Source organism: Tamandua tetradactyla, chromosome 6, assembly GCF_023851605.1.
Source record: "Tamandua tetradactyla isolate mTamTet1 chromosome 6, mTamTet1.pri, whole genome shotgun sequence".
Taxonomy (NCBI): Eukaryota; Metazoa; Chordata; class Mammalia; order Pilosa; family Myrmecophagidae; genus Tamandua; species Tamandua tetradactyla.
This window is the reverse complement of record NC_135332.1, coordinates 94,645,675-94,673,201: the sequence shown is the minus strand read 5'-3', so window position 1 is coordinate 94,673,201 and position 27,527 is coordinate 94,645,675. Positions and strand designations below refer to the sequence as shown.

The window sequence follows — 27,527 nt, the reverse complement described above, 5'->3', positions numbered from 1 at the left end:
ATCTAGAACATAGACCTGTAAGCCATGCTATCATATAAGGAAAGATGCATGACATTGTATGGAAATGAGTTGTTTGAAATGAGTGAATTTTTTAGTTAACTAAGTTTGACTTTGGGCCGCTTCCTCTTATATATTAATTTGATTGAAATATTTACAAACTTTAAAGAATATTTTCTCTTTTTTAACAGACTGAGCCTATTTAACATGATTTATAGTCTGTATGGTTTTGTTTTCTATTTTGCTTACAATTCTGTAACTACTGTTCATTTTATTTTTTAGGATGTTTCCCCTGTTCTCTCACCATTACTTCTAGTAGATCTGTTTATTTTCATTAACATCTCTCCCTTGCAATCCCTCTGCTGTTTGGCACCTCTATTATTATTGCTTTGTGCATCCCATTTTCTATTTAAAATGCCACTTTATTATTATTTGTTTTAATTTACCAGAGCATTTGTAACGAATACCATATGATGGGTTGGCTTAGAAAATAGGAAATTATTGTCTGACAGTTTTGGAGGCTAAAAGGTCAACACTGAGATTATGGCAGGGCCATAATTTCTCCCGGGTTCAGTGGAATTCTGGTGATAGCAGTTCTCCATCATATTGCTGTCTCTCTCCTCTGTGGTTTCTTCTGACTGACTGTGTCCTAATTTCCTCTCTTTATGAGGCTGTCAGTCAGGTGGATTAAGGCTCACCCTAATTCAGTTTGGTCTCACCCCAAACTGATAATAACATCTTCCAAGGCCCTATTTACAAATGAGTTCACACTCAGAGGGACACACATTATGACCTGGACATGTGTTTTCTTGGGACATGATTCAATCCCTGACTCTATTTTTCCTGTGATTTTTGTGTGTGCAAGGTGAGGTTACACATCTGGACCTTTTATGTCATAGATACCATTACTTGTACTCAATGGATTTTCCATTTAAGTAGACAAGTGACATTTTGCTAGTGTACCTGTGCTGGTTTGAAAGGAAGTATGCCCCCTAGAAAATCCATGTTTTAACCAAAACCCCATTTCATAAAGGTAGAATAATCTCTATTCAATACTGTATGTTTGAAACTGTAATCAGATCATCTCCCTAGATGATGTGATTTAGTCAAGGGTGGTTGTTAAACTGAATTAGGGGACGACATGTCTCCACCCATTTGGGTGGGTCTTGATTGGTTTACTGGAGTCCTATAAAAGAGGAAACATTTTGGAGAAAGAGATTTCAGAGAGAGCAGCACCACGAAGCAGAGTCCACTAGCCAGCGACCTTTGGAGATGAAGAAGGAAAATGCCTCCTGGGGAGCTTCATGAAACCAGAAGCCAGGAGAGAAAGCTAGCAGATGATGCCGTATTCACCATGTGCCCTTCCAGCTGAAAGAGAAGCCCTGACTGTGTTTGCCATGTGCCTTCTCACTTGAGAGAGAAACCCTGAACTTCATCGACCTTCTTGAACCAAGGTATCATTTCTTGGATGCCTTTGATTGGACATTTCTGTAGACTTCCTGTAATTGGGACATTTTCTTGGTCTTAGAACTGTAAACTAGCAACTCATTAAATTCCCCTTGTTAAAAGCCATTCTGTTTCTGGTATTTTGCATTCTGGCAGATAGCAAAACTAGAACAGTACCTAAAATGGTTCAGGCCAATTAAGAGGGCCTAATATCTACAATGGGGTAAATTGAATATTTTTAATAAATGCTGACATATGGTTAGAGTTGGCTACTCAGTCATTTGGTTTGAACATAATTTTCTTTTTATACATAACTTTCACAAAATAATGAGAGAATACTGAACAATGTACAGAAAAGAGATGAAAAGCTTATATATTACAATCTGATGATGCCTGTCTTTTTAAATAGGAATTCAGAGGTAGAAGCATATGGTGAAAACTCCTTTATACGACAGAGATTTCTTCTGTATTTAAATTCAAGCCACCTGGTGGAATACAGAATGTTTAAACTCCTTTCCTTTATCCACATGCTAACTTTTGGTCAGTATTGAAAATCTCAGAAGTGGGATGGGACAACTAAGATTTGAATTCAAATATTTGAATTTGTCATATAATAAAGTTAACCAATTGGTATACATAAGAAATATTTATAATGTCCAATAGTCCCAGGCTTGTTAAGAGTTTAAGGTATGCTTAGGATTAGACAATACTGATGCAAAACATTTATTTCTAGCCATTCATTGGATTTGGAAGCTAATCCTAGTGTTTAATGATGGGACACTCATGATACAAAACTCCAGGGAGTTGGACTGAGGTGAATATTACTGCGTTGGCCAGAAATTGAGTGCGGGAATGTCATGATGCAGAGTTACATTCTTGGATAATGTAGGTTTCCAGGTCCAACTTTCTTTTTTTATGGTTGAATTTAGCATGAGCCCATCAGTTATTCCTGCTAGAAAATGGTCTCTAATTGCTTCTTTAAGGTATGTTCCATTTAAAAGTGAAACAATTGTCATTGCCAGTGGTTTTTCCAATTTCGTTTTAGAGAAACTTGAATTTAGCTCTAATAGGGTCAATTAGAGCTGCCATTTTTTGTTGGCCATTTTTGATGGGCAGGCACCATGAATCAAAGCTGGGTCTCCAGCATGGCAGCAAGAACTCTGTCTGCTGAGCTACCCTGGCCTGCCCAACACCCCTAATTTTAAAGCCTCATTCCATGGCACCAAGTTGGTCAGATTTGACTCTGCATATTGACGCACTCCTGCTTTTGCCCTCTGTGACACCACTTTCTCTTGGGTCCTTTCTTCACTTCCTTACCCTTCTTTCTCAATCTCTTTCTAAGCCCTTCCTCTTTAGCTGCATTTATGTTGCTATTTTTCATGGTCCTTCCCTCTCCTCTCTTCCTTAACCACATTTTCCTCCTTCTTTGAGCTCTCTTTGAATTCTTAAACGACTCTCCCAAATTCAACCTTACGAACGAATGTAAAATTCATAATTTTTACTGCTGCATCTTTCAGGAGATTTGGATCTATATTGCTGCTGCCTTCTTGCTCATCTTTATATGGAAATTTTCTACATTTCTCAAACATAGTTCTACACAAATATACTTCATGGCTTGTGTTTGGTATTTCTGTTGATAATACTAATATTATCCAGTAACCTCAGGTTCAGTCTCTGCAGGTACATTTTCTTCAACTCTCTAAAATTTAGATCCAAGATGTGTCGCATTATCTTGTTCCCCATTTACATTGCCACCGACTTACTCCAAAACATCACTTATTTCAATGATTATAACAGCTTTTCCTATACTTTAATTTTCCTCTTGCTAGCATGTTTTCCTGTAACAGTTTGCACCTAACTCTAATAAATTCTTTGCAAGAGACAATGTAATTTTACAAACTGTGTTTCATATTCTGTACTCTTAGCTAGAGTGGGGCATTCAGGAAAGGAACACATCTTGTATAACATTTATAACTTTTCAATATCTAATATTTTTTACATAATACATTTAAGGTATTCAATTATTGCTAAAAATTGAATTAAATATCAATTGCTTATTTTATTGAGTCAATTTACAGCCAATCTATAGAGTATGTTCACTTCTCAGGAAAATTTAGACTAAACATGTAGGCATTTTTAACCCATTCCTAAGTGTCTTACTTTACAGATTGCTACGACAAGTGTCATTCAATGTATTAGCTTAAACAACAGGAATTCATTGGCTCATAATTTTAGATGCTAGAAGGCTTACGTCCTTCTGGGGCCCATAAAGTTCTAGCTGGCTGGCAATCTTTGGGTTCCTTGGCTGATCCATCACTTGGTGATATCTTCTCATTTTTCTTCTAATTCAATTGACTTCTAGTTTATGACTTTTCCCTATAGCTAGCTTTGTCTCTATTAACTGTTCAGAAATAAGATTAAGGTCCATCTTAATTTTGTTGCCCACATCTGAACTAAAAATGATACCTCAAAAAGGTCTCATTTAAAATGGGTCCACACCATGAGAATATAGACTAAAAAACTGTATTCTTGGAGATATACATAACTCAATCCACCATACTAAGTATTTTCTATTTAGGATCCCCAGGAAAAATGAAAGTCTATGAATTAAGACATGAACATCTGATTTGGAAGTCTAGATTCTGCGCTTGAAGATTACTTGTTGAATCAATTTATAATATATTTGCCTGAAAGTAACCAAAACCCTCCTAGTCAGGGCTTAAAATTATAGTGTGTGCAAGCTTTTCTAATTGTGTGCCTCAGTAACTTCAGGGACAGTATACAGAATTGTGCTTTAGCTAATTGCTCCAATGACATCTTTCTTTCTTCTCCTCAATCCTTCTGAACATAAGCCTTTTATTTTCCTCATAATTGTCATAGGTGGCTCCCGTAACCCCAAGTCAGGCCTGATTTTAGGCAGGATAGAGGAGAACTTAATGTGTATATATTCATATACATTTAGTATAAGGAAATTTTGAAGATGATGATAATCTTAAAGCACAATGCAGAATATATAAAACTTCCTAACTTGCATGGGCTGTATTTTGTTTCCTGACTGGCCCTTAGCCAAGCCTAGTTTTGTAATCCAGCCTCAGAGCACATAGGTTTTAATTGGCACCTGCACAATGCATAGTGGCCACTATGTATGGCCACCCTCATATTACTTGGACCAGTGACAATGGTGGGGGGTGGGGGGCGGCCCTGGATGGAGCCAGGCTACTTCTGGAGAAATTTTCGTGCAAGATCACGGCCAATTTACTTGTCACACCAAAAATAATTAAGGCTGAATTCCAGCAGGAGCAAACGTAATTGTACAAGATATGTGGGGCAGAAGGTTATGATTGAAAAGCTCATACTGCCATGCTCAGACAGTTGATTTTCAAGTTAGAAAAAAATGTCATGTAAATCAGTGAAGAGATTTCTTATTTGCCATTTATGCTTTGACTAAAACAGAATTTTCAATAATAATCTGCTTCAAGTTAAAACTTGGATTTTTTTTTTCCACTTCAGTCTTGCTCCAAATGCCAGAATCAACCCTGAGTCATAAAAGAGATGACAGTCATTAATTTGACAGCAAACTGTCAAAAGATAGTTGGGCTTCAGAATACTTCACAGAGGTAGGAAAGATCTTCCAGATATGCAAGGAGAGGTTGTGCCATATGTTAACACATTGACTACATTCTCTCCTCAACATAGTCAAGCATATGCTCGTACTTTCCCAGGCAGCCTGGGCTGCTAACAATAGTATACTGTTCTATAGTGAGGAAATAAATGATATCCACTGGCATCCAATCATGCTCGAAAGATCATGCCACCCTTTGTCATTCTTTATGCTGAATCCAGGCTGGCCTTTTACTTGCTGTCACTGTATGGGTGTGCATACCCACTACCCTTCTTGTATATTTAGGAAACAGCCGAATGTGTTACCAGAGTGAGGCCAAAAGTCCTGTTCTATCCAAAACAGTTTTTTTCATCAGCTGACAACACAGGGGTAATTGATGATTATCCATTTTAAGGGCCTCCTGGAGCCATAAACACATTCAGAGAGTAAAGAATTTTTACTATTTTACCTGAAATGTTTGCACGGTATGTTATAAGGGAGCCTGAAAGACAAAGAACAGAAAATGTTCAGAAACATGGGACTGACCAGCTGGCACAGGAGTGGCACTGGGATAGAGTTAGGTCAGAGAGCTTGGGCTGCTCCAAGCAGCAGGGTTGGCCTCCACGAGGCACAGCAATCCATCCATCCTAGGTTTTCAGCATTTAGTCAGTGTTTTCTGAATTGAATTGTTTAGATTCAACTCCTTAGTAGCAATAGATTAACAATCTCTTGTTCCGATTGATGTGCCTGAGGAAAAGAATTTCTTTTCACCCTAGAAATGTTATCTCAAAAAATGTTCTCCATGCCCTAACAAGAAGGTATAGAAATGAAAATATTTTTGAAGTAATTAGTAACTTCTAGGGGACATCATTTTTAAAGACCCCAAATCTTATTTTCAGACTTCCAAAGTGTTGGCTTTCAAAGAAATTGTGCTGTTTTGTTAGCATTATTTCATGTTTAATGTCTTTGCTTTTTACTTTTTTTAACATGTATGCTTTTTGACAACATGTCTGATTAAAAAAAAAATTTATTAGAGAAGTTGGGAGTTCACAAAACAATCATACAAAAAATACAGGATTCCTATTTACTACCCCACCAAAAACATCTTGAATTGGTGTGGAATATTTGTTACTATTGATGATAGTACATTTTTATAATCACAATATATTTTAATCAACATTAGTTACCTTTGTTACAATTGTTGAAAGATTATTAAAATTGTTCTATCATCCATTATTTATATTAGGTGTATTTTCCCCATGTACCTCTCATTTATTACCACCTTATATTAGTGTCATACATTTGTTATAACTCATGAAAGGAGCATTCTTACACTTGTACTATTAACTATAGTCCATCATCTATAATAGGGTTCATTGTATGGTTTATCATTTAATTTTTTTCTAGTATTATGTGCATCCTTAAGCTTCCCTTTTAACCACATTCACCCATATAGTTCAGTGCGGTTGATTAAATCCACAGTAATCCATCACCGCCATCCACTACTTCCAAATGCTTGCCATTGGCCTGAATAGAAATTCTGTACAAGCTAAGCATCAACTCCCCATTTTCTAAACCCACTCTATCTTCTGGTTATTTATATTCTAGATTATAACTCTATGAGCTTGTTTATGATAACTAGTTGATAACAGTGTGATCACACTATATTTTTTCTTTAGTGTCTGGCTTATTTCATTCCACATCATGATCTCAAGGTTCATCCATGTTGTCACATGCATCAGGAATTCATTTCTTCTTACACCTGAATAATATTCCATTGTATGTAAGTACAACATTTTGTTTGTCCATTCATCAGTTGTTGGATACCTAAGTTGCTTCCATCTTTTGGCAATTTTGAATAATGCTATTATGAACATTGGTGAGCAAATATCTGTTCATGTCCCTGTTTTCAGTTCTTCCAGGGACACACCTAGTTCAGGAATTGCTGAATCAGACGGCAAATCTAAATAACCTTCCCAAGGAACCACCAAACTCTCTTCCACAGTGGTTTCACCATTTTACATCCCACCAACAATGAATGAGTGCACTTACTTCTCCACATCCTCTTCAATACTTAGAGTTTTCTGTTTTTTAATGGTGCCCATACTAGTAGGTGTGAAATGATAGCACATTGTGGTTTTGATTTGCACTTCCGTAATAGCTGGTAATGTTGAGCATCTTTTCATGTGCTTTTAAGTCATTTGTATTTCTTCTTTGGAAAACTGTCTATAAAAGTCTTTGCCCATTTTTTAGTTGGGTTGTTTGGCTTTTAATTGTTGAGTTGTAAGATTAGTTTATATATTCTGGATAGTAAACCCTTATTGGATATGTAGTTTCCAAATATTTCCTCCCATTGAGGAAGTGCTTTTTCACTTACTTGACAAAGTCCTTTGAAGCACAAAAGTTTTTAATTTTAAGGAGTGCCCACTTACCTATGCTTTCTTCTGTTTCCTCTGCTTTGAGTGTATTGTCCAAGAAACCATTGCCTACCACAAGTTTTTAAATATGCTTCCGTTTATGTTCATTTAGAAGTTTTATGGTTCTGGTTCTTATACTAAGGTCTTTGATACATTTTGAGTTAATCTTTGTATAGCATGTGAGATAGGGGTTCTCTTTCATTCTTTTGCATATGGATATCCAGTTTTCCCATACTATTTGTTGAAGAGACTATTCCATCTCAGTTGAGTGGACTTGGTAACCTTGTCAAATATCAGGTGGTCAGAGATGTGAGGATCTGTTTCTGAATTCTCAATTTGATTACACTGGTCAATATATTTATCTTTATGCCATACCATGCTGTTTTGACCACTGTAGCTTTGTAATAGGCTTTAAAGTCAAGAAATGTGAGTCCTCTGACTTCATTCTTCTTTTTCAAGATGCATTTGGCTATTCAGGGTCCTGTACCCTCTACATAAATTTGATGAATTGGTTTTTCCATTTCTGAAAGTAGGCTGTTGGAATTTTGATTTGGATTGCATTGAAACTATAGATTAACTGGGGTAGAATTGACTTCTTAATGATATTTATTCTTCCAATTCATGAATATAGAATGGCCTTACATTTACTTAAATCTTCTTTGATTTACTTTAGTAATGTTTTCTTTTTCTTTGTTGGTGCATGGTCCAGAAATCAAACCCGGATCTCCTACATGGAAGGCAAGCATTCTACCACTGAACCACCCATGCACCCACTTTAGTAATCTTTTGTATGTCCCTGTGTAAAAGTCTTTTATATTCTTGGTTAAATTTATTCCTAGATATTTGATTCAAGAATTTTTTTTTCTTGATTTTTGTTCTTGGTTTCCTTTCTGTTTGCTCATCAGGTGTGTAGAAACACTGATTTTTTGTGTGCTGATCTTGTATGTGCCACTTAACTGAACTTATTATCTCTAGTAGCTTTGTTGTAGATTTTGTGGAACTTATTATATATAGGATCATGTCATCTGCAAACAGTGAAAAAAATTTTACTTCTTCCTTTCCAATTTGGTTGCCTTTTATCTCTTTTTTTTTTTTGCTTAACTGCTCTAGCTAAAACTTTAGCAAAATGATGAAAATTGTGTATTAAATCTCTGTATTATTGTACAGAGGTATATTTCCCCTGCCAGCTTTGCCAGTGTTTGCCTCATATAATTTAGTTACCTGATTAGGGTTATAAATATTTATCATTGTTATTTATTGGTGGATTCCCCCTTTTATTAATATATAATATCCTTTGCCTCTAATGAGTTTTGCCTTTAAAGTCCATTTTGTCCAATATTAACATACCTATTCTAACCATATTTGGTTACTACTTACATGGAATATCTTTTTCCAGCTTTTAGCTTTCAAAATATTTGTTTCTTTGGATTTTAAGTGAGTCTTTTTTATACAGAATATAGTTGGATTACATTGTTTTTTGGTCCATTCTGTCAATCTGTGTCTTTTAATGGGGAGTTTGAACCATTAACATTCAACATTATTATTGTAAAGGCAGCACTTACTTCAACCATTTTATGTTTTTTTATATGTTATGCCTTATTTTCATCTTTTTAAACTTTTCTTACTCTTACCAATAATTTTCATTTCTACGCTCTTCTCCAAGCTTTTCTCTCTTTTTTTTTTCCTTTCAGCCTACAGAACTCTCATTAGTGTCTCTTGTAGGGCAGATCTTTTGTTGATGAACACTCTCTGTTTCTGTTTATCTTTGAATATTTTAAACTCTCCCCCATTTTTGAAGAACAGCTTTGCCAAATAAAGAATTCTTGGTTTGCAGTTTTTCTCTTTCAGTAACTTAAATATATCATATCACTGCCTTCTCACCTCGATGGTTTCTGCTGAGAGATCAGAGCTTAGTCTTATTGCTGTCATGTGACAAATCATATTTCTATTTCTGATTTAAGGATTCTCTCTATCTTTAGCACTTGATCTTATGATTAACATGTGCCTCAAAGGGGCTTGATAAGTGCTTTTTTTTTCATTTGGAGTATGTTGAACCTCTTGGACATATATATTTATGTCTTTTATAAGAGTTGGGAAAGTTTAAGCTACTGTTTCCTCAAATATTCTTTCTGCCTCTTTTCTCTTCTCTTTTCCTCCCAGGACACCCACAATGCATGTGTTTGCATGCTCTGTGCCATCAATCAAATCCCTTAGACTGTGCTTATTTTTTCCAATCTCTCCTTCTGTCTTTAAAATTTCTGTTGTTCTGTCTTCTAGTTTGCTGATTCTTTTTTATGTCTGTTCACATCTTCTGCTGTTTGCCTGTAATGAATTTTTAATTCTCTTCTATTGTGACTTTCATTCCTGTAAGTGCTGTTGTGTTTTTTTTAACTTCCAATTTCTTCTTTATTCTCACCCAGTATCTTTTTAATATCTTTTATCTCTTGCCATATTTTTCTTCATCTCCTTGAATTGATTTAGGTGATTTATTTAAACATCTTTGAATAATTGTTCCAAATCTGTTTCTCCTATAAAGCTTTATTTAGTTCCCCTGACTGTATCATATCTTCCTGTTTCTTAGTATGGCTTATCATTTTTTGCTGATTATAGGTATCTAATTATCTTGGTGAGTACTCTGAAGATCTCTCTCTTGCCTAGGGTTTTATTATTGATTGACTTCATGTTAATGCTCTTCCTTGACACTTGGTTTCAACTTATTCTAGACTTTAGAAGAGCCTGAATTTATCTGATCTGATTTTTTCATTTGATTCTTGTCCTGGATCTCCAGTACAATTTTTAACATTGCACTATTTGTGCAAATGTTTTACGCCAGGAGAAAACTTCCTTTCTTCTGTTCCTTCTTCTGGAATCTTGATCTGTTCTTTTCATTTTTGTCTTGCCCTACAGTTTTTTTTCTTTTTTTTTTTTTCACTCGTCTTTCATTGCCTCTAGGGACTTTTGCCTAGAGGGCATATTGTGAAAGGAAGTCTGCCCTAGATCAGATTTACCCAAGTCAGTATTTCCCAGACAAAATAGAGAGCGACCCATGAAAGCAGTGCAGACTTACTCCAGAGAGTCCTGGGGCAAAGGTTGGTAAAGACTCCAGAACACCTTTTTGATGGCTTCCTGAAGCTGTGCCTTCCTGGCTTCTCCAGCAGGTAGCACTCTAGAAAAAAACTGCTCCCCTCAGGCCTAAGGAGGCCCTGTGTCTTTAAACATCCACTGCTTCTGTCGCTTTCAGAGGTGGGTTGAAATATCGGTCATGGTGTTCCCTGTCTGGGGCAGACTGAAGCAGCAGCTCAGAGCTGGGACCCAGTGGTTGTAATCCAGTAATTAAAAGCCATGACCAGTGATTGCCTGTGCCCTTCCCCCTGTTCTTGGGGAAGATGATTTTTAATGTCCTTTTCTGTCTGCAGCAGCCAACCAGGACCAGATCCCAAGAAGACCCCCTTCAAGAATGGGGGATACTTACCGCAGCCGCTGCAGAGTTGATCTACTCACAGTTATTTACTGCAATTTCTTAGTGTCTTCTTCCTGCTGTTCCCTGAATGATGCACAGTCTTCTGGACTCTGGAGCCCCAGAAGAGTTGTTTCAGGTCGTAGCTGCTTTGGAGGTAGGGGAGAGTCCTGGAGCTCTCTATTCAGCCGTTTCCCCCAAAGTGCTCCTCCTATGTTGCATTTTTCTTTTTGGTTTTTAATAAAATATTTGCCCTTCAATGGTCTCCTTGATTTCAGTGTGCTGGCCCTTTTTTCTCTCCATGCCTTGCATTTTGATCCCATTCCTTCTGTTTGTTCCTCTGCATCAATTCATATTTGGGTAAAATCTGATAACACTTTTGGTCCTGTTTTCCACACTATAACATGTTAGTGATTTCCTTCTGCCAGTTGGTTTGCGCTGCAATCACCATCTGCTTGTCTATTTCACTGGGCACTGTGTATGTGTATCACTTGCAGATGGTGGCGTCGAGATTTTTAATCAATCTTGAAATGGTCCGTTCATCACTCGTCATGTTTATAGAAGGCGCTTCATTAGTTTACCTGGGTTACTACAGTAGTAACCCCAGGTTAGTAGTAAACTAACTGTTTTAAGATGTGCCCCTTATGTATTAGTTCATAAGATGTTCTATTGATTTTCTTTAGTGCCTTTAATGTCCATTTAAGCCAATATCACAATTACCCACAGACAATCTTCCTTACCAAGACCATTTGAAACAAGTGATTAGAATAATGGAAAAAATAAAAGAAAATGAAAGGTGGATTCACACGCTGGCTGCTTGTATGATACCCACAGCCATCACTGCGTAAGTCAAAATACTTCAGGGTCATGAGGTTCCCAAGGTTCCTTTCTGGATGAATTTTAATAAAATAACAAAACCCTTTATCTAGGTGCATGCTGTTTTAGCATGACAGCAGGGGTGGGGTGGGGTAGGGGAAGTCTCCCATGGTTATTGTTTTAAATGGGTGCTCCCCAATGTCAGCATCCTCATTCCCCTGAAATTGCTCCGGTTCTACACTGCCTACCTCTGGGTTTTTGTTTTTGGTTTTCCAATTAGATCATAATTTCTTCACTGATCTAACCAGTTGGTCATTTTAGTTTTAAGAAAAAATGTAAAATAACAATTTACTTTAGTTTTTCCTGTTATTTTGGTAGGATGGGGAGTCTATGGAAACTTTTTTTATGAGAGCATATGAAGTAAAAGGGTCTCATGTGAAAACAATGCTTTTCACCAAGACCTCACAAATTGTGAATTTTAATTGATTACTACAATTTGAAATTAAATTTGCCAGTATTGCATCTTGACTAGATGGCTTTTCTAACTACAACCATCTTTTTTTCACTTAACTCTTTGACTGTGTCATGACTCCATTTCTTAATGTAGAAATAGTCTGCTCTTTCATGAAATCATTTGTAATTTTAATGTTTTAGAGAGAACAGTAGTCTGGGATCAACTGCCTAGAATCTCATACTATTTTGGCCACTTACTAGTTCTGGCTGGGCATAATTCAACTTAATCTCCTTCAATCTGCATGTCTTCATCTGTGGCATATGGGCTTGGAATTATCTATGAGTGGTTCTCTTGTTCTAATTTTCTAGGACTTTTACAAATACCTTGAGGCATTCCTGAGGGTTTTCATGAATTTGTGTGGCCTTATAATTTATCTTACAAAAATGTAACAGCAGAAACATGATTTTTCAGGTCATCTCAGAAAGTTGCTTTGAAAATACCATCACAGGTTTTGCTGGGACTGTTATACCTCTCAAATGACCATGTTGACTTATTTTTCATATTTATAACACTCATGAATAGAATCCTGTTCTGTAGCTATATATGGAGCTGTTAGCTACTCATTATTTAAATTAAGCCAAATTCATAATGTCTGAATATTTGGAGCTATGGATTTCTTTTTCATAAGTATAATTTTCTCAAAGGGATGAGTTCATTTGTGGTAGGAACAGTCAAGAAGCGGCTTATGTTTTCTTTCTGAAATGAACACAACTTGTGGCTGTGCATTTCATTCTTCTTGTGAATAAGGTCAGACGTCTGCTGGATGAGACCTTCCCTGGTTCCTCTGGGCTTGGAAACCCTACATATTTATATTAGTTCAAGCATTAGATTAAATTCAAATGCATCTGTCTTTGTGAATTTACTCTGACCAAATCTCTGCTCTAGACTTTATGAGATAGGGAAATCCACTATATTGGATGGGGGGGGGGTGAAATCGGAGCTAGAATGACTGGACACACCTCTCACTCCACTTACTAATTGTGCACCCAGGACAACCAAGTTACCTGCTCTGGGCTGCATCTAAATGCTTGGCGTGATGCTATATCCTGCATCCTAGGGTTGATGGGAGGGCTGACTAATGTAGTGATACCCTTGCACATGGAGAAAAGTATCCAGCACATTTGGGTGTGCACTCATTAAAGGTTAGCTGTTAACAGCTTTAACTTTTTAGAGCAGTTTAGGTTTACAGTAGAGAGGAAATACAAGTACAGAAAGATCCCATATACCCCCACCCCTTACCCTAACCCAGCATCCAGTTTCTCCTACTATTAAGGTCTTGCATTAGTGTGGCACATCTTCTAAAATTGATAAACCTGTATTGATACATTATTAGTGACTAAAACCTGTAGTTTACATCACATTTCACTCTCTGTGTATATACGTTTGTGGGGTATGACAAATGCATATTGTTATATATTCACCATTGCAGTATCATACAGAGTAGTTTCATTACCCTAAAAATGCCCTGTGTTCTACTTATTCACCTATTTTTCCCTTCTCCTAAACCCTGGTGATTTTTGCATATATGAATATATGTGTGCATATACATACATACATACATTGTATACACATATACATATATATATGTACACATACATATATTTAAAAGAGCCATACAGAAGGAACTATACTACTATATATTTATATATATACCAATAGGATTGCTATATATACTGATACTAATATAATCCTAGAATACAAAAGTAATTTTTCAAATAGGGACTGTGCCAGTTTCAAAAACTTATGCACCCTAGAAAAACCATGTTTTAATCCTGGTTCATCTTGTGGAGGTGGCCATTTCTTTTAATCTCTTTTCAGCACTACATGTAGGTTGGAAACTTGATTACATTATCTTCAGAAGATGTGATGCCCCCAATTGTGGGTATTAACCTTTGATTACAGGGAGATGTGACTTCACCCATTCCAGGTGGGTTCTGATTAGTTTACTGGAATCCTTTAAAAGAGTAAACATTTTGGAAAATGCTTCAGAGCCATGAAAACCATAAGAGTCACAAGAGGCATGAGAGCCCATGTAGCCAGAGACCTTTGGAGATGAAGAAGGAAAACATTCCTGGGAGAGCTTCATGAAACAAGAATCCAGGAGACAAAGCTAGCCGACTTCACCACATGCCCTTCCATTTGAGATAGAAACCCTGAACTTCATCAGCCTTTCTTAAGTGAAGGTAATCTCTTGTTGGTGCCTTAACTTGGACATTTTCATGGCCTTGCTTTAAATTGGACATTTTTACAGCCTTTGAACTATAAACTTGCAACCTATTAAATTCCCCTTTTTAAAAGCTGTTTCATTTCTGGTATATCACACTCTGGCAGCTTGCAAACTAGAACAGGGGCCTTCCCCTGTCCTGTGTGAGGTCCCATGATTTGGTGACAGATCAGATGGGTCAATCTGAGCCAAGGAATATGCCTCATCTTATTATGGACAGAATCTATATTTGATGATATAATTGCATATGTGTCAAACTGTAATGCAATGTCCAATGATCAACACCAAGATCAATTCAAAGTATCTGAAGGTAAAGGGAGGAGATCAAATTCTCCCCTGCAATCTAAGTTTCTTCATTTATATAATTAGATTTCTGATATTTGCTCACTTTCTTTACTTCCAAATCTGATTAATTATGAAACTCTACACTAATTCAAACCAATCTTAAGAAGAGGAGCCGGGTCAGACTTGGGAAGATGTGGCAGCCTGGATTCTTCAGGGCTGGTGGAGGCTAAAATATCCAAATATAGGGAAGAATCAGGTGTGTCTTGGCCCAGCTGTTTGTATAGAAAACCCTGAATCTGCAAACACATCTGAGAAAGGGGGGATGGAGGGGACAGTTCTACCAGGTCAGCCAAGTCTAGGCAGGCAGATGCTGATGAGGGGTTTGGGATTTAGAATCCGGAGAGTGAGCGGATATGTAGTTGCTACTTCCTGGATACCCTATGATGTGTCTGGTCCATGGTAAGATGTACATGTGCTGTTGTGGATGGAATTGTGCACCCACAAAGACTGTTTAAGTCCTTATCCTTGGTTCTGCAGATGTGAGCCCACTCATAAAGAGGATCTTTCACAATCTACGCAGAATTGCAGTAGGCCTTAATCCAATGTGACTGGAGTCCTTACAAACGGGAAATTCAGACACAAGAGAGAGAGTGAGGAGGGAACAGAAAAATACGGGTTGCCATGTGACAGAGGCAGAAACTGAGTTTTGGATTGCTGGCAAGCCACCACCAAAATGCTACTGACTTTAGGGAAAGCATGGCATGCCAACACCTTAATTTTAGATTTCTAGCTTCCAAAACTGCCATAAAAATGCATTCCTGTTGTTTAAGGCCACCAGTGGTGGTATTTGTTATTGAATCCCTGGCAAACTGAGACATATTTAAGTATGTGTGTATGTGTTTGTGTGTGCAATCTCATTTAATTCTCAAACAGATTAATTTAATTGGGCAGATGCTATTATTCCATCATTTTTCAGACCTCACAACTAAGGGCTCTAGGACTTAAGTAACTCTTTCAAGGTTACTAGTTGGTAAGAGGACAGGAGGGATTTGCATCTAGGTTGTCTAACTCCAAAGCCCGGTGACTTTAAGGTGCTCCTGAAAGATGGATCCTCCATAGTGTCTGGTCCATGGCAGGGCTTGGAGGCACAAGGCAAAAACCCAGAGATGGAGAGATTGAGATGAATCAACACTATTGCAGATAATGAAGCAGAGATTAGAGGATTAAAGACTGGAGGTATTCAGGTCAAGTCAGATTAGAAGCATGACTGGCTCAAGGTATAGACATGGTAAGTGTCCTAGAACTCCTTCAGTTTTCTGTCTTGAAAGTATTTGATTCTAAATGCATAGAAATAGAGAGTCACGCATACACACAAACACACACACACACACACACATATGAGTGTTTATGTGTGTATGCATGTTCAGTACTTTAAATGGCTATAAATCCATATACTGATCAATTTGACAAATATTATTAATTATCCACAATGCCTATATAGTAGGCACTGTGCCACCTTCTTGCTATAAAATGGTTAAGTAAAACATGATATGATTAATATGGGAGAGAGTGAACCATCAATATTTACACATTAATGTTCTGCGAACTTAGTCTTATAAGGGAAAGGTGCATGGGGAAATTGGAATCCATAACAAGGGGCCAGAGATGTTTATCCTATGCAATGACTCAGAAACCCAGGTTTGAACAGTGTTCAGAGCAAGTAGTTGAGAAGTTGGGGTTTGTGTGGTGAGCCAGTAGGGAGTGAGGAATCAGTGAACATGTTTGTCGAAGGAAATGTCAGAAGGTTCCTGGGTCAAGAATAAGGGAGGACATGGAGGAGGAGATGAGGCTACAGAAGGTGTGGGCTTGACTGTGCAATGCTTCACTTACACACATATGAAAAATTTTAGTTTTTATTTTAAGAGTGATATAAAGCTATTGAAAGCAGAAGAATGTTATAATCAGTCTGGATTTGAAACTTGCCTTCTAAATGCAGTTAGTGAAATTGAGAGGGCAAACATGAAAGTGGGGAGATGCTTTAGAAGGCCATGTAGTTCTCTTGGTGAAAGGGGATAACTCCTTAGTGTTTCCGTTTTCTAGTGGCTAAAACAAATACCATGCAATGGCTTGACTTAGATAATGGGGGTTTATTGGTTCATGGTTTTGAGGCTAGAAGAAGTCACACGGCAAGACAACAATGGTGGACTCTCCCGGCTTCTTCTTTCTCTTAAACATTCCATTGACTTCCAGATTCTGCCCTGTCCCTGTGGCTGTCTTTTTCTCTGTGGCCATCCCTTAGAAGGCCTTTATTAATAAGATTAAAACCCATCCAGATTCAGTTTGGCCACACCTCAACTAAAGTAGTTTAATCAATCAATCATGCCTACGTTCTGGAACATCTATTTCTGGTGTACATAGCTCTAAGCTGCCACACTTGGTATGGGTTGAGGGTGGTGCCTGTACTTCCACAGGTATCGTGTTGGCAAGGGGCTTTCACAGTACAGCCTGACACCAAGAGTTTTCTGAAAGACAGATCTCAACCTCGTCCCAAGAAAATTCATGATGTTCTTGTTTACTGCTCTTTGGTCCTGCAAATATCATCTACTTTCTTTAACTTTGCAGAAGCGTGGCTCCCTCAGGAAAGCCGGCACTGGATTCTCCCCTCCTGCACTTTGAGATTCACCTCCGCAGCACAGCATGAGCAAGGCTAATGGGAATGACAAGCAGTCAGCTCACGGGGGAGGGGGCTAAAGGTGAATGTGCAGCTGGCGGTATAACCAAATGGGAATACCTGTGCATTTGTGTTTTCAAAGCACAAAAAGTGTAGCAGGGACACACCCAGCAGGGAGCTCACTGGTAAGGTATTTTTTTCTTTTATAGGAGTTAATAAATTGCAAATATGATAGCATCTTTTAATCAGTAATTTTCATAAAATTATTATTTAATTTTATTCACCTTTTCTTATGAAATACCATTTCATATTTTCTTGCAAGTTTTTTATAAAGCTCCTGCTTTCTACTAATTGATTATCATTAACAGCATAAAGTATCTCACAGAAAGATGCAGTTTTTCGAACCTGATGGGCTGAATCTTGCTCTTGTATTAATACACTTGTTTTGCTCAAGGGTATTTGGAATATAGTGCAGGCACAACTTCAGACTCACCATGTGAAGCCAGTACTTGGTTTTAAGTAGTACATACTCTAGAGGGAGAGTGTGATAATTCTATGTAATTTTTTGTCAACTGAGATATAAAATAAACACACAAAACTCAAAGCTTTAAATTTTAATGATAATTCCAATATAAGAATGAAAAATGCAAAAATTGTTAAGTACTACTGAAATTTCTACTTAGTTCTAGGTTTAGATTGAAATGATAGAACTTATAATATTTATAACAGCTAAATTTCATTTTCAGCACTGCTTTTTCTTGAAATAAGGATGATTTTAAATTTTATATTAATATGCTATACTTTATTTTGATATAGTTGGACTACATTCAGAGGTAACACGTGTTTAGATAACCCACATGAGAAAGAGAAATAAAGGTCTACCATATGTAGTAATATAAGTGTGAGAATAAATATCACTGTAGTGTTCAGGGTTCTGAGACTCTAACAGGAGACAATTCTGAAGTAATCTATGTATAGTCTATTATGAACTCCTTTATCACTGTATTTTTGACAAATCCAGTGCTTGTCTGTGTTGATAGAAATTGAGGTTCTATGAAGAAACTGAGCTTCTTAGAAAGAGTGTGCAGATAGCAACTCAAGTACATGGTGTTTTAGTTTCCTTGGCTGCTCAAACAAATACCATGCAATGGCTTGTCTTAAGCAATGGGAATGTACTAGCTCATGGTTTTGAGGCAAATAGAATGTCCAAATCAAGGTATCATCAAGGCAATGCTTTCTTCCTGAAGACTTGTGTCCTGGGGCAGGCTACTGGTGATCCTTGGTTCCTATGTCACATAGCAGTGCACATGGTGATCTCTCCTAGCTTCTACCATCTCCTCTGGGCTCCATTGACCTTCATCTCCTTGCTTTCTTTGGCTTTCTCTCTCTCTGTCTGTATTTCATCCCACTTACAAAGGACTCCAATAATAGGATTAAGACCCATCTGGAATGGGTTGGGCCACACCTTAACTGAGTCGAAAACACAGTTGTAGACAGATGAAAGGACATGATACATCCTTGGAGCCCCCTATTTCTTTGGGTTGTTCTAAGAAGACATGACAAAAGCTGGTGTGCAGAATGTTTAAAACTACTTTTGAAATTGAATTTCAACACGTATAAAACAGATTTAAACATTAATCCCTTTCTGAAAAATGGGAAAATATTAAACCACAAATAATCAAGCAAGATATGACTTGAAGGTGATAAAGTCTCTGGTCTTGATTTTATCAGATTGCTGCATCTTTTCAACTGTCTGGTGCCTACTGAATTTTCAATTTAGAAACCACCTCATTTCCCTAAGGAGAACATTGTAAGTAACCCTTACTAGATGTTGCCCTTGTAGCAATTATGGTACCTTTGTTTCAGAGCATCCCACATTAGTATGCAGATCCCTTTAGAACAAAATTTGTGCTCTACTTCTCACTCTACCCAAAGAGTATAACACAATACCTGATCCAGCAAAGGCAACAGATATGTATTTGTGATTTGATTCATTAAATACACAAATAAATAAATGTTTTTTAATGGAGCTATGTAAAATAAATATAGCCCTTTCTATACAAATAACTTTCTATATATTTGGGAATAACTAGCACCTCTTCTCTCAATTTTGCATTCTAACCCACATTTCTCACAAGATTTATTTTTCTGTAATTCATTCATGCAACAAATAATTTTTAAGTGTCTCATATGGATATTTCTTATAATGGGAAGATACAAGATAATTAGTTCATGTTTTCAGTGCTTGTAGAATTAAAATGAAGTGATTTAATTCGAGGTGGAATGTGATTATACTCCACAATGAAAAAATAATCAAAGTGCCACTGGGTTGAGAGGAAATATCAATCATTTATTGTTGGTGAGATAATATAAAGTATAATGAAAATAGTATTAGAATATAGCATTTAATCCAACAGTTGATGGGTGTTGAGGAATTTAATAAATCTGTCAAATATCCACAGGTGAGAAATTTCTATTGGCAATAGACATGAATATGAATATAAGGACACTGGTTAGTCATTGTCTCAAGTCCATCACCTCACCTGTAGGCATCTCTACTGGGTCTTAACTATTTTTGGTATCCTTTCCATCAATTTTTTTTTTCTTTCAGCTATCTAACTAATTTTATTGAATACTGCAGTCCATTTCTGTTTCTTGTTGCCCAAATCCCTTTTGGATGATTTTTGGCAGGAAAAATGGAAACGGCACTATTACCCTACCATTTTCAAAGCACAGGTTCCAACTCTTCCTTTAAGTTTGGATCTCAGAATGCAAGTGCTCAATTCTCTTCCTTTCCTCTCCCAGTGTGGGCTGGAGCTGGGACTCCAGTGGCACAGAGTGTCTGTGTAAATGCAATGAGGGGCAAAGGGAAAAGCTTAGTTTGCTGTTGGTATCCTTTTGTCCTTTCTTCATCTTTGAATTCTTTCTTCCTACTGTGGTACCACCAGAGAGGGTGGGAAGACCTGCCTGGTGATGGGATGGTCAGCGCCCAGGTGGCCATCTCTTTTCACTGCTCAAGAATTTGCTTAGTGTCCAGGGTGCCCTACTTGACTAGATCTTCTTTGGTACTCCTGTGTGTTATTCAGAGGAGACATTGAGGTCTCCCTACCACTCCACTCCCTGACACAGAGGCCCTGCTCCAGTTTTGGGTCTTGTGGACAATCTCATCTCTTCTTATTGCTGGTCTATCCCACAGCTCTGCTGATGGAGTTTACTCCTGAGTCGGCCGGGATCTCAGAGGCAGTACCTGTCATCTTCTATAGCTACCACCCAACCCCTCAGAAAGTGAGTTAACCTCCTCACCATACACGTCTCAATGCCACTGTCTTTTTAATTCCACCACTGTTCGCTAATTCTCTCCAGCACTGTTCAATAGATCAGATCATCATGTCTGCTGGACAAGCAGATGTCTCACTAGGGAACATAATTCCAGTCTCCCCTTCCTGAGGGCATTTTCAAATTTATGGGGGCAGTGCTCCTCTCAATCCAAGAGAATGAAAAGCCTCTCCCCATAAACACTACACTCACCCCTCTCAAGGAGGACATAGACCACTCTTTTCCCTATACTCTGTATATTATATTGACTCATCATTCAAGTGGTGGGGGTACAGGCTCTGGGGCTACTCAGTAAGTCTTGCAGGGGGCACATTTCCTGACAGCTGGGGATTCTCTTCAATTAGAAACTGGGGCACATCTTACCTTTTTTCCCCTGCTGTAGTCATTAGCAGAAATACTGGGACTTTGGGAAATATCCCCTCGATATTCTGCTACCTATTTTTTCAGAACTTCTGTGGTCTCTGGTGTTTCTTTATGACCCTATTCTGAGTCATGAAAATGTATCTCTCTTACTTTACCTGAAGACTATCCTTCTAAGAACCTAACACACATGTGAGGGTTAATTTTTGTGTCAACTTCGCTAAGGTAGGCTGTGCTGTTGGTTGGTCAAACCTGGCCTATTTTTTTGCTGGGAGGTAATTTGTAGATGGGATGAGAATCTACAAATTGCTGATTTGCAGTGAAGGAGATTGCCCTCAGGAGTGTGGCAGGACCTCAGCCAGTCAGCTAGAGTTGAGGGATTCATGAATCAGAAGGAATTTTGCTTCCAGACAAGACCTTCCTATCACCTGTGGTTTTCCTTAAAGACTTGGACTAATACTTAAACATCACCCCTCTGGAATTTTCATCCTCTGACCTATGATAGGAAATATGGACTTGCTAACCCATACAAACACATAGCCAATATCTAAAAATAAGTCTCTCTATACATAACCTGTTGGTTCTGTTTTTCTAGAGAACTCTGCCTGATAGAATACATTTAGTTTTAATTTTAAAATATGTGTCAGGAGATAACATTGAACATATATGCAGGATTAGTAAGAACTTGGGATACCTGGAGGTTTAAGGAAGATTTACTGAAAGTTGTGGACTCATTCACAATATTTTGTTCATATCTCAAGAGGACATTGCCGCATGAATTATTTATTCAGGTTAGCCATATCCTTTACTTGTGCATATCAATTCTATTTAATCTCAATTCAAAACTAAATTTATCTTTTTAAAATTTTAACAGCTTATTTTAAGCCAATTTACCAACCTGCAAAGATACCTTTCCATACATGACTGTGCCCTCCAGAGTAATTATTTGTCCTTCCAAATATATTATATCCAAAAGAATTGATAAAAATTCTTTTTGTTCTTGCTCAGGTCTTTGATAAAAATTTGAAAAGCACAGAGCTCTCTTCCATGCTAACATTGATGCGTTAATCAACATTTTTGATCATAGTTTTTCAATAATTATATATCCTCCCTAAAAGGTGTTTTTTCCCTTTTCCTTTCCTTATTTTTTAAAGCAATTTTTTGAGATATAGTCACATACTATGCAATCTATCCAAAGTGTAGAATCAATGGCTTACAGTATAACCACAGTGTTGTGCATTCATTGCCATAAACAATTTTGGATCATTTTCATTGCTCCAAACAGATAAAATCCATTCCCCTTAGCAATCACCTTTCACTTCCTCCAACCATCCCCAGCCTTATATATCCAATAATCTAACTCTGTCTCTATAGATTTATCTATATTTATACTTATACAAATGGAATCATTCAATGTATAGAACTTTGTCTGGTTTCTTTCACTTAGCAAAATGTTTTTTTAAGTTGTTGTTATTTGTTTTAGTCAGAGAAGTTGTAGGTTTACATAAAAGTCATGTAAAGACTACAACATTCCCATATACCCCCCTACTGTTGACACTTTGCATTAGTGTGGCACCTTTGTTAAAATTGATGAAAGAATATTAAAATATTGCTGTTACTATAGTCCATAGTTTACATTAGATGTATTTTCCCCATATACCACCCTATTATTAATATTTGTAATAGTGACACACATTTGTTCTAGTTCATGAAAGAACATTCTTATATTTGAACTGTTAACCACGGCCATCATCTACAACAGGGTTCACTGTGTTATACAGTCCCATGTTTTATCTTATAACTTTCTTTCTAGTAATGCACAAGGCCTCAAAACTCCCCTTTCATCCATATTCACATAATTCAGCACTGTTAGCTACACTAATAATAATTTCTTATCATCATCATTATTCATTTCCAAACATGTACAATTAACCTAGATAGAAATTATGCACAAATTAAGCATCAACTTCCCATTATCTACCCCTATTTTATCCTGGGTAATCTACGTTCTAGATTCTAACTCTAAGTTTGCTCATTACCATTAGTTCATATCAATAAGACTATACAATACTTGTCCTTTTGTGTCTGGTTTATTTCTTTCAGTATAGTGTCCTCAAGGTTCATCCATGTTTTCACATACATCAGGACATCATCACTTCTTGGAGCCAAAAGATATTCCAGCCAATGTTTATACCACATTTTGCTTTTCCATTCATCAGTTGATGGAAACTTAGGTTGCTTCCACCTTTTGACAATTATGAATAATGTTGCTATGAATATCAGTGTGCAAATGTCAGTTTGAGTTCCTGCTTTCAGTTCTGGATATGTATTCAGCAGCTGGATACCTGGATCATATGGCAATTCTATACTTAGCTACCTATGGAGCCACCAAACTCTATTCTACAGAAGCTGCATCAGCTTATATTCCCACCAACAATGAATGAGTGTTCATAATTCTTCACATCTTTTCCAGCATTTATAATTTTTTGTTTTTTTAATAGTGGTCATTTTATTAGTGTGAAATAATAGCTTATTACGGTTTTGATTCCATAAGAGCTAGTGATATTGAGCATCTTTTCATATGCTTTTTATTAATTTCTATTTCCTCTTTGGAAAAATGTCTATTGAAGTCTTTTGCCCATTTTAAACTTTTTAATTCTCTTCTTATTGAGCTTTAGGATGTATGCATATGTTCTTGATATTAAAACTTATTGGATACGTGGTTTCCAAATATTTTCCCTCATTGAGGAGGTTGTTGCTTCATTTTTTTAACAATTCCTTTGAAGCACAGTAGTTTTTAATTTTAAGAAGGTCCCATTTATCCATCAATTATTTTTGTTTGTTTTGCTTTGGGTATAAAGTCTAAGAAACTATTGTTTGTCACAAAACCTTGAAGAGGCTTCCTTATATTTTCTTCTAGGAGTTTTATAGTCCTGGATCTTAGATAGAGGACTTTGATCCAATTTTGAGTTAATTTTTGGAAAAGGGGTGAGGTAGGATTCCTCTTTCCTTTTTTTTTTTGAATATAGACATCTAGTTCCTCAGCACCATTTTTTGAACAAACAATTCTGTTCAAGTACATTGGTCTTGGCAGTCTTGTAAAATATCTCTTAGCCATAGATGTGAGGGTCTATTTCTGAACTCTCAATGATTCCAGTGGTCAATATATCTATCCTTGGACCAATACCATGCTGTTTTTTTTTATTAATTAAAAAAATTAAGTAACACAACATTTAGAAACCATTACATTCTACATATACAATCAGTAATTCTTAATATCATCACATAGATGCATATTCATCGTTTCTTAGTACATTTGCATCGATTTAGAAAAAGAAATAGAAAGACAACAGAAAAAGAAATAAAATGATAATAGAGATAAAAAATTAAAAAAATGAAAACATAAAAAATAAAAAAAGAAAAAAGAAGAAAAGAAAAGAAGAAAAAAAACTATACCTCAGATGCAGCTTCATTCAGTGTTTTAACATAATTACATTACAATTAGGTAGTATTGTGCTGTCCATTTCTGAGTTTCTGTATCCAGTCTTGTTGCACAGTCTGTATCCCTTCAGCTCCCATTACCCATTATCTTACCCTATTTCTATCTCCTGATGGTCTCTGTTACCAATGACATATTCCAAGTTTATTCTCTAATGTCGGTTCACATCAATGGGACCATACAGTATTTGTCCTTTAGTTTTTGGCTAGTCTCACTCAGCATAATGTTCTCTAGGTCCATCCATGTTATTACATGCTTCATATGTTTATTCTGTCTTAAAGCTGCATAATATTCCATCGTATGTATATACCACAGTTTGTTTAGCCATTCGTCTGTTGATGGACATTTTGGCTGTTTCCATCTCTTTGCAATTGTAAATAATGCTGCTATAAACATTGGTGTGCAAATGTACCATGCTGTTTTGACAACTTTAGCTTTGTAATATCCTTTAAAGTTAGGAAATGTGGGTCCTATGATTTTGTTCTTCTTTTTTAAAGATGTTTTTGGCTATTAAGGGCCATATACCCTTCTAAATAAATTTGATAACTGGCTTTTCCATTTCGGCAAAGCAAGTTGATGGAATTTTTATTGGGATTACACTGAATTTGTAAATCAATTTGGGTAGAATTAACATCTTAACAATAACTAGTCTTCTGATCCATGAATGCAGAATGTCCTTTCATTGACTTAGTTCTTTCTTTAAGCACCATTTTGTAGTTTTCTATATGTCAGACCTTTGCATCCTTATTCCCAGATATTTATTTGATTCTTTTAGTTTCTGTTATAAATGGAATGTCTTTCTTGATTTCCTCCTCATATTGCTCATTACTGTTGTATAGAAATACTACTGATTTTTGCATGTTGATCCAATACTCAACCAGTTTACCGAACTCCTTAATTAACTCTAGTAGCTTTGTTGTAGATTTTTCAGGCCTTTCTATATATAGGATCATGTCATCTGCAAATAGTGAAAGTTTTACTTCTTTCTTTCTAATTCAGATTCCCTTTTGTTTCTTTTTCTTGCTTAACTGCTCTAGCTAGAACTTTTAGCAGAGTGTTGAATAAAAATACTAACAGTGAGCATCTTTGTCTTGTTTCAGATCTTGGAGGGAAAGCATTCGTTCTTTCACCATTGAGTATAATTTCAGCTGTGTGTTTTTCATATATGCCTTTTATAATGGTGAGGAAGTTTCCTTCTATTCCTATTTATCAAAATGTTTTTAGCAAGAAAGATGTTGACTTTTGTCAAATGCCTTTTCTGCATCTATTGAGATGATCAGTTGTTTATTTCCCTTCAATTGGTAATGTGCTGAGTTATATTAATTGATTTTCTTGTGTTGAACCACCCTTGCATACCTTGGATAAAACCCATTTGGTTGTGGTATATAGTTCTTTTAATGTGCTGTTGGAGTCTATTTGTCATATTTTGTTATGGATTTTAGTATCTCCTTTAATTGGAGAAATTGTTCTATAATTTTCTTTTCTTGTAATATCTTTTTCTGGCTTTTGTAATAGGGTGATGTTGGCCTCAGAGAATGAGTTAAATAGTGTTCACTCACATTCTATTTTTTTGGAAGAGTTTGAGCAGGATTAGTAATAATTCTTTTTGGAATGATTGGTAGAATTTTCTTGTGAATCCATTTGTCCTGGGCTTTCCTTATTGGGAGGTTTTTGAATACTGAGACCATTTCTTTGTTTGTAATTGGTCTACTGAGGTCTTCTATTTCTTCCAGATTCGTTGAGTATTTCTAAGAATTTGTGCATTTCATCTAAGTTGTCTAATTTGTAGGCATACAATTGTTCACAGTATCCTATCATGATCCTGTTTCTTTCTGTGGGATCAGTAATAATGACCCCCCCTCATATTTCTAACTTTATGAATTTTCATTTATTTATCACCTAGATAAGGGTTTGCCAATTTTTTGATCTTCTCCAAGAACCAACTTTTGATTTCGTTAATTCTCTCTATTTTTTTATTCTCAATTTCATTTGTTTCTGTTTTGTGTCCAAGAACTTATGTGTGTCCCACAGCATCAACTCGCCACCTATTCACCATTTCATGATGAGGAACCAGGAGTTTGATCACTTGCCAGCCCTGCTGGGGTTTTACAAAATCCACTGCCTGGACCACCACCCTCATTGGCTGGCACTCAGATATCTGAGTCCTTTGATGTGATCTTATCAGCACCTAACCTGCCTAGAGTAGGAGAAAATCTGGCAAATATACAGACTCTATGATTTTCCTGGGAATGATGCCAAAGACCTGCCCTTTAAGAAGGGTGAGATTCTGGTGATAGAGAAGCATGAAGAACAGTGGTAGAGTGTCCCTAACAAGGGTGGTCGGTCGCCAGGATTCCTATCCCTTATGTCAAACAGTGTGTAAGATCCTCGCCATGTGGGAAGCTTGGAAATAGGAATTCCAACAGTTATTTTATCCCAGAACTTGCTCGTGCTTACACTCAACCTCAGACCACAACTTCTCTCCTTGCAGCAATCAACCCTTTGTCATCCACCCAGAATGGGACTATCTTTGTGAATGAAATCCACAAAGAGTGCTCTGTGGTTATGACAAGACTGCTTTGGCATTAGAGGTTGGTGACTTTGTGAAAGTCACAAGGATGAACATAAATGGTCAGTGGGAAAGAGAGGTGAATGTCTAAAAGGGCTTTTCCCCTTTATCCACATCAACATTATTGGCCCATGAAACCTGGATGCAGAGAAGTTATTGTCATTGTCTCATTTCCTTCTGCTTCATTGTTCTGCCTGTTATTGTCTCTTTGAACTGGGAAAGTTTTCTCTCTTATAGTCAAAGTTACCCTGCATGGCCACTGCCAGCCTTCTGCAAAAAATGGTCAATCTTCCATATTTGGATGCATGCAATGGGCTGCTCCAGACATTTATGTC

At 36.9% G+C, this 27,527-nt stretch overlaps 1 pseudogene; it reads left to right on the top strand.

Annotated features, from left to right (window-relative positions):
- The window catches only part of LOC143686754 (crk-like protein pseudogene), a 118,744-nt pseudogene extending 91,417 nt beyond the window's left edge, over nucleotides 1-27,327 (top strand).
- The last annotated feature ends 200 nt before the right edge of the window (nucleotides 27,328-27,527 follow it).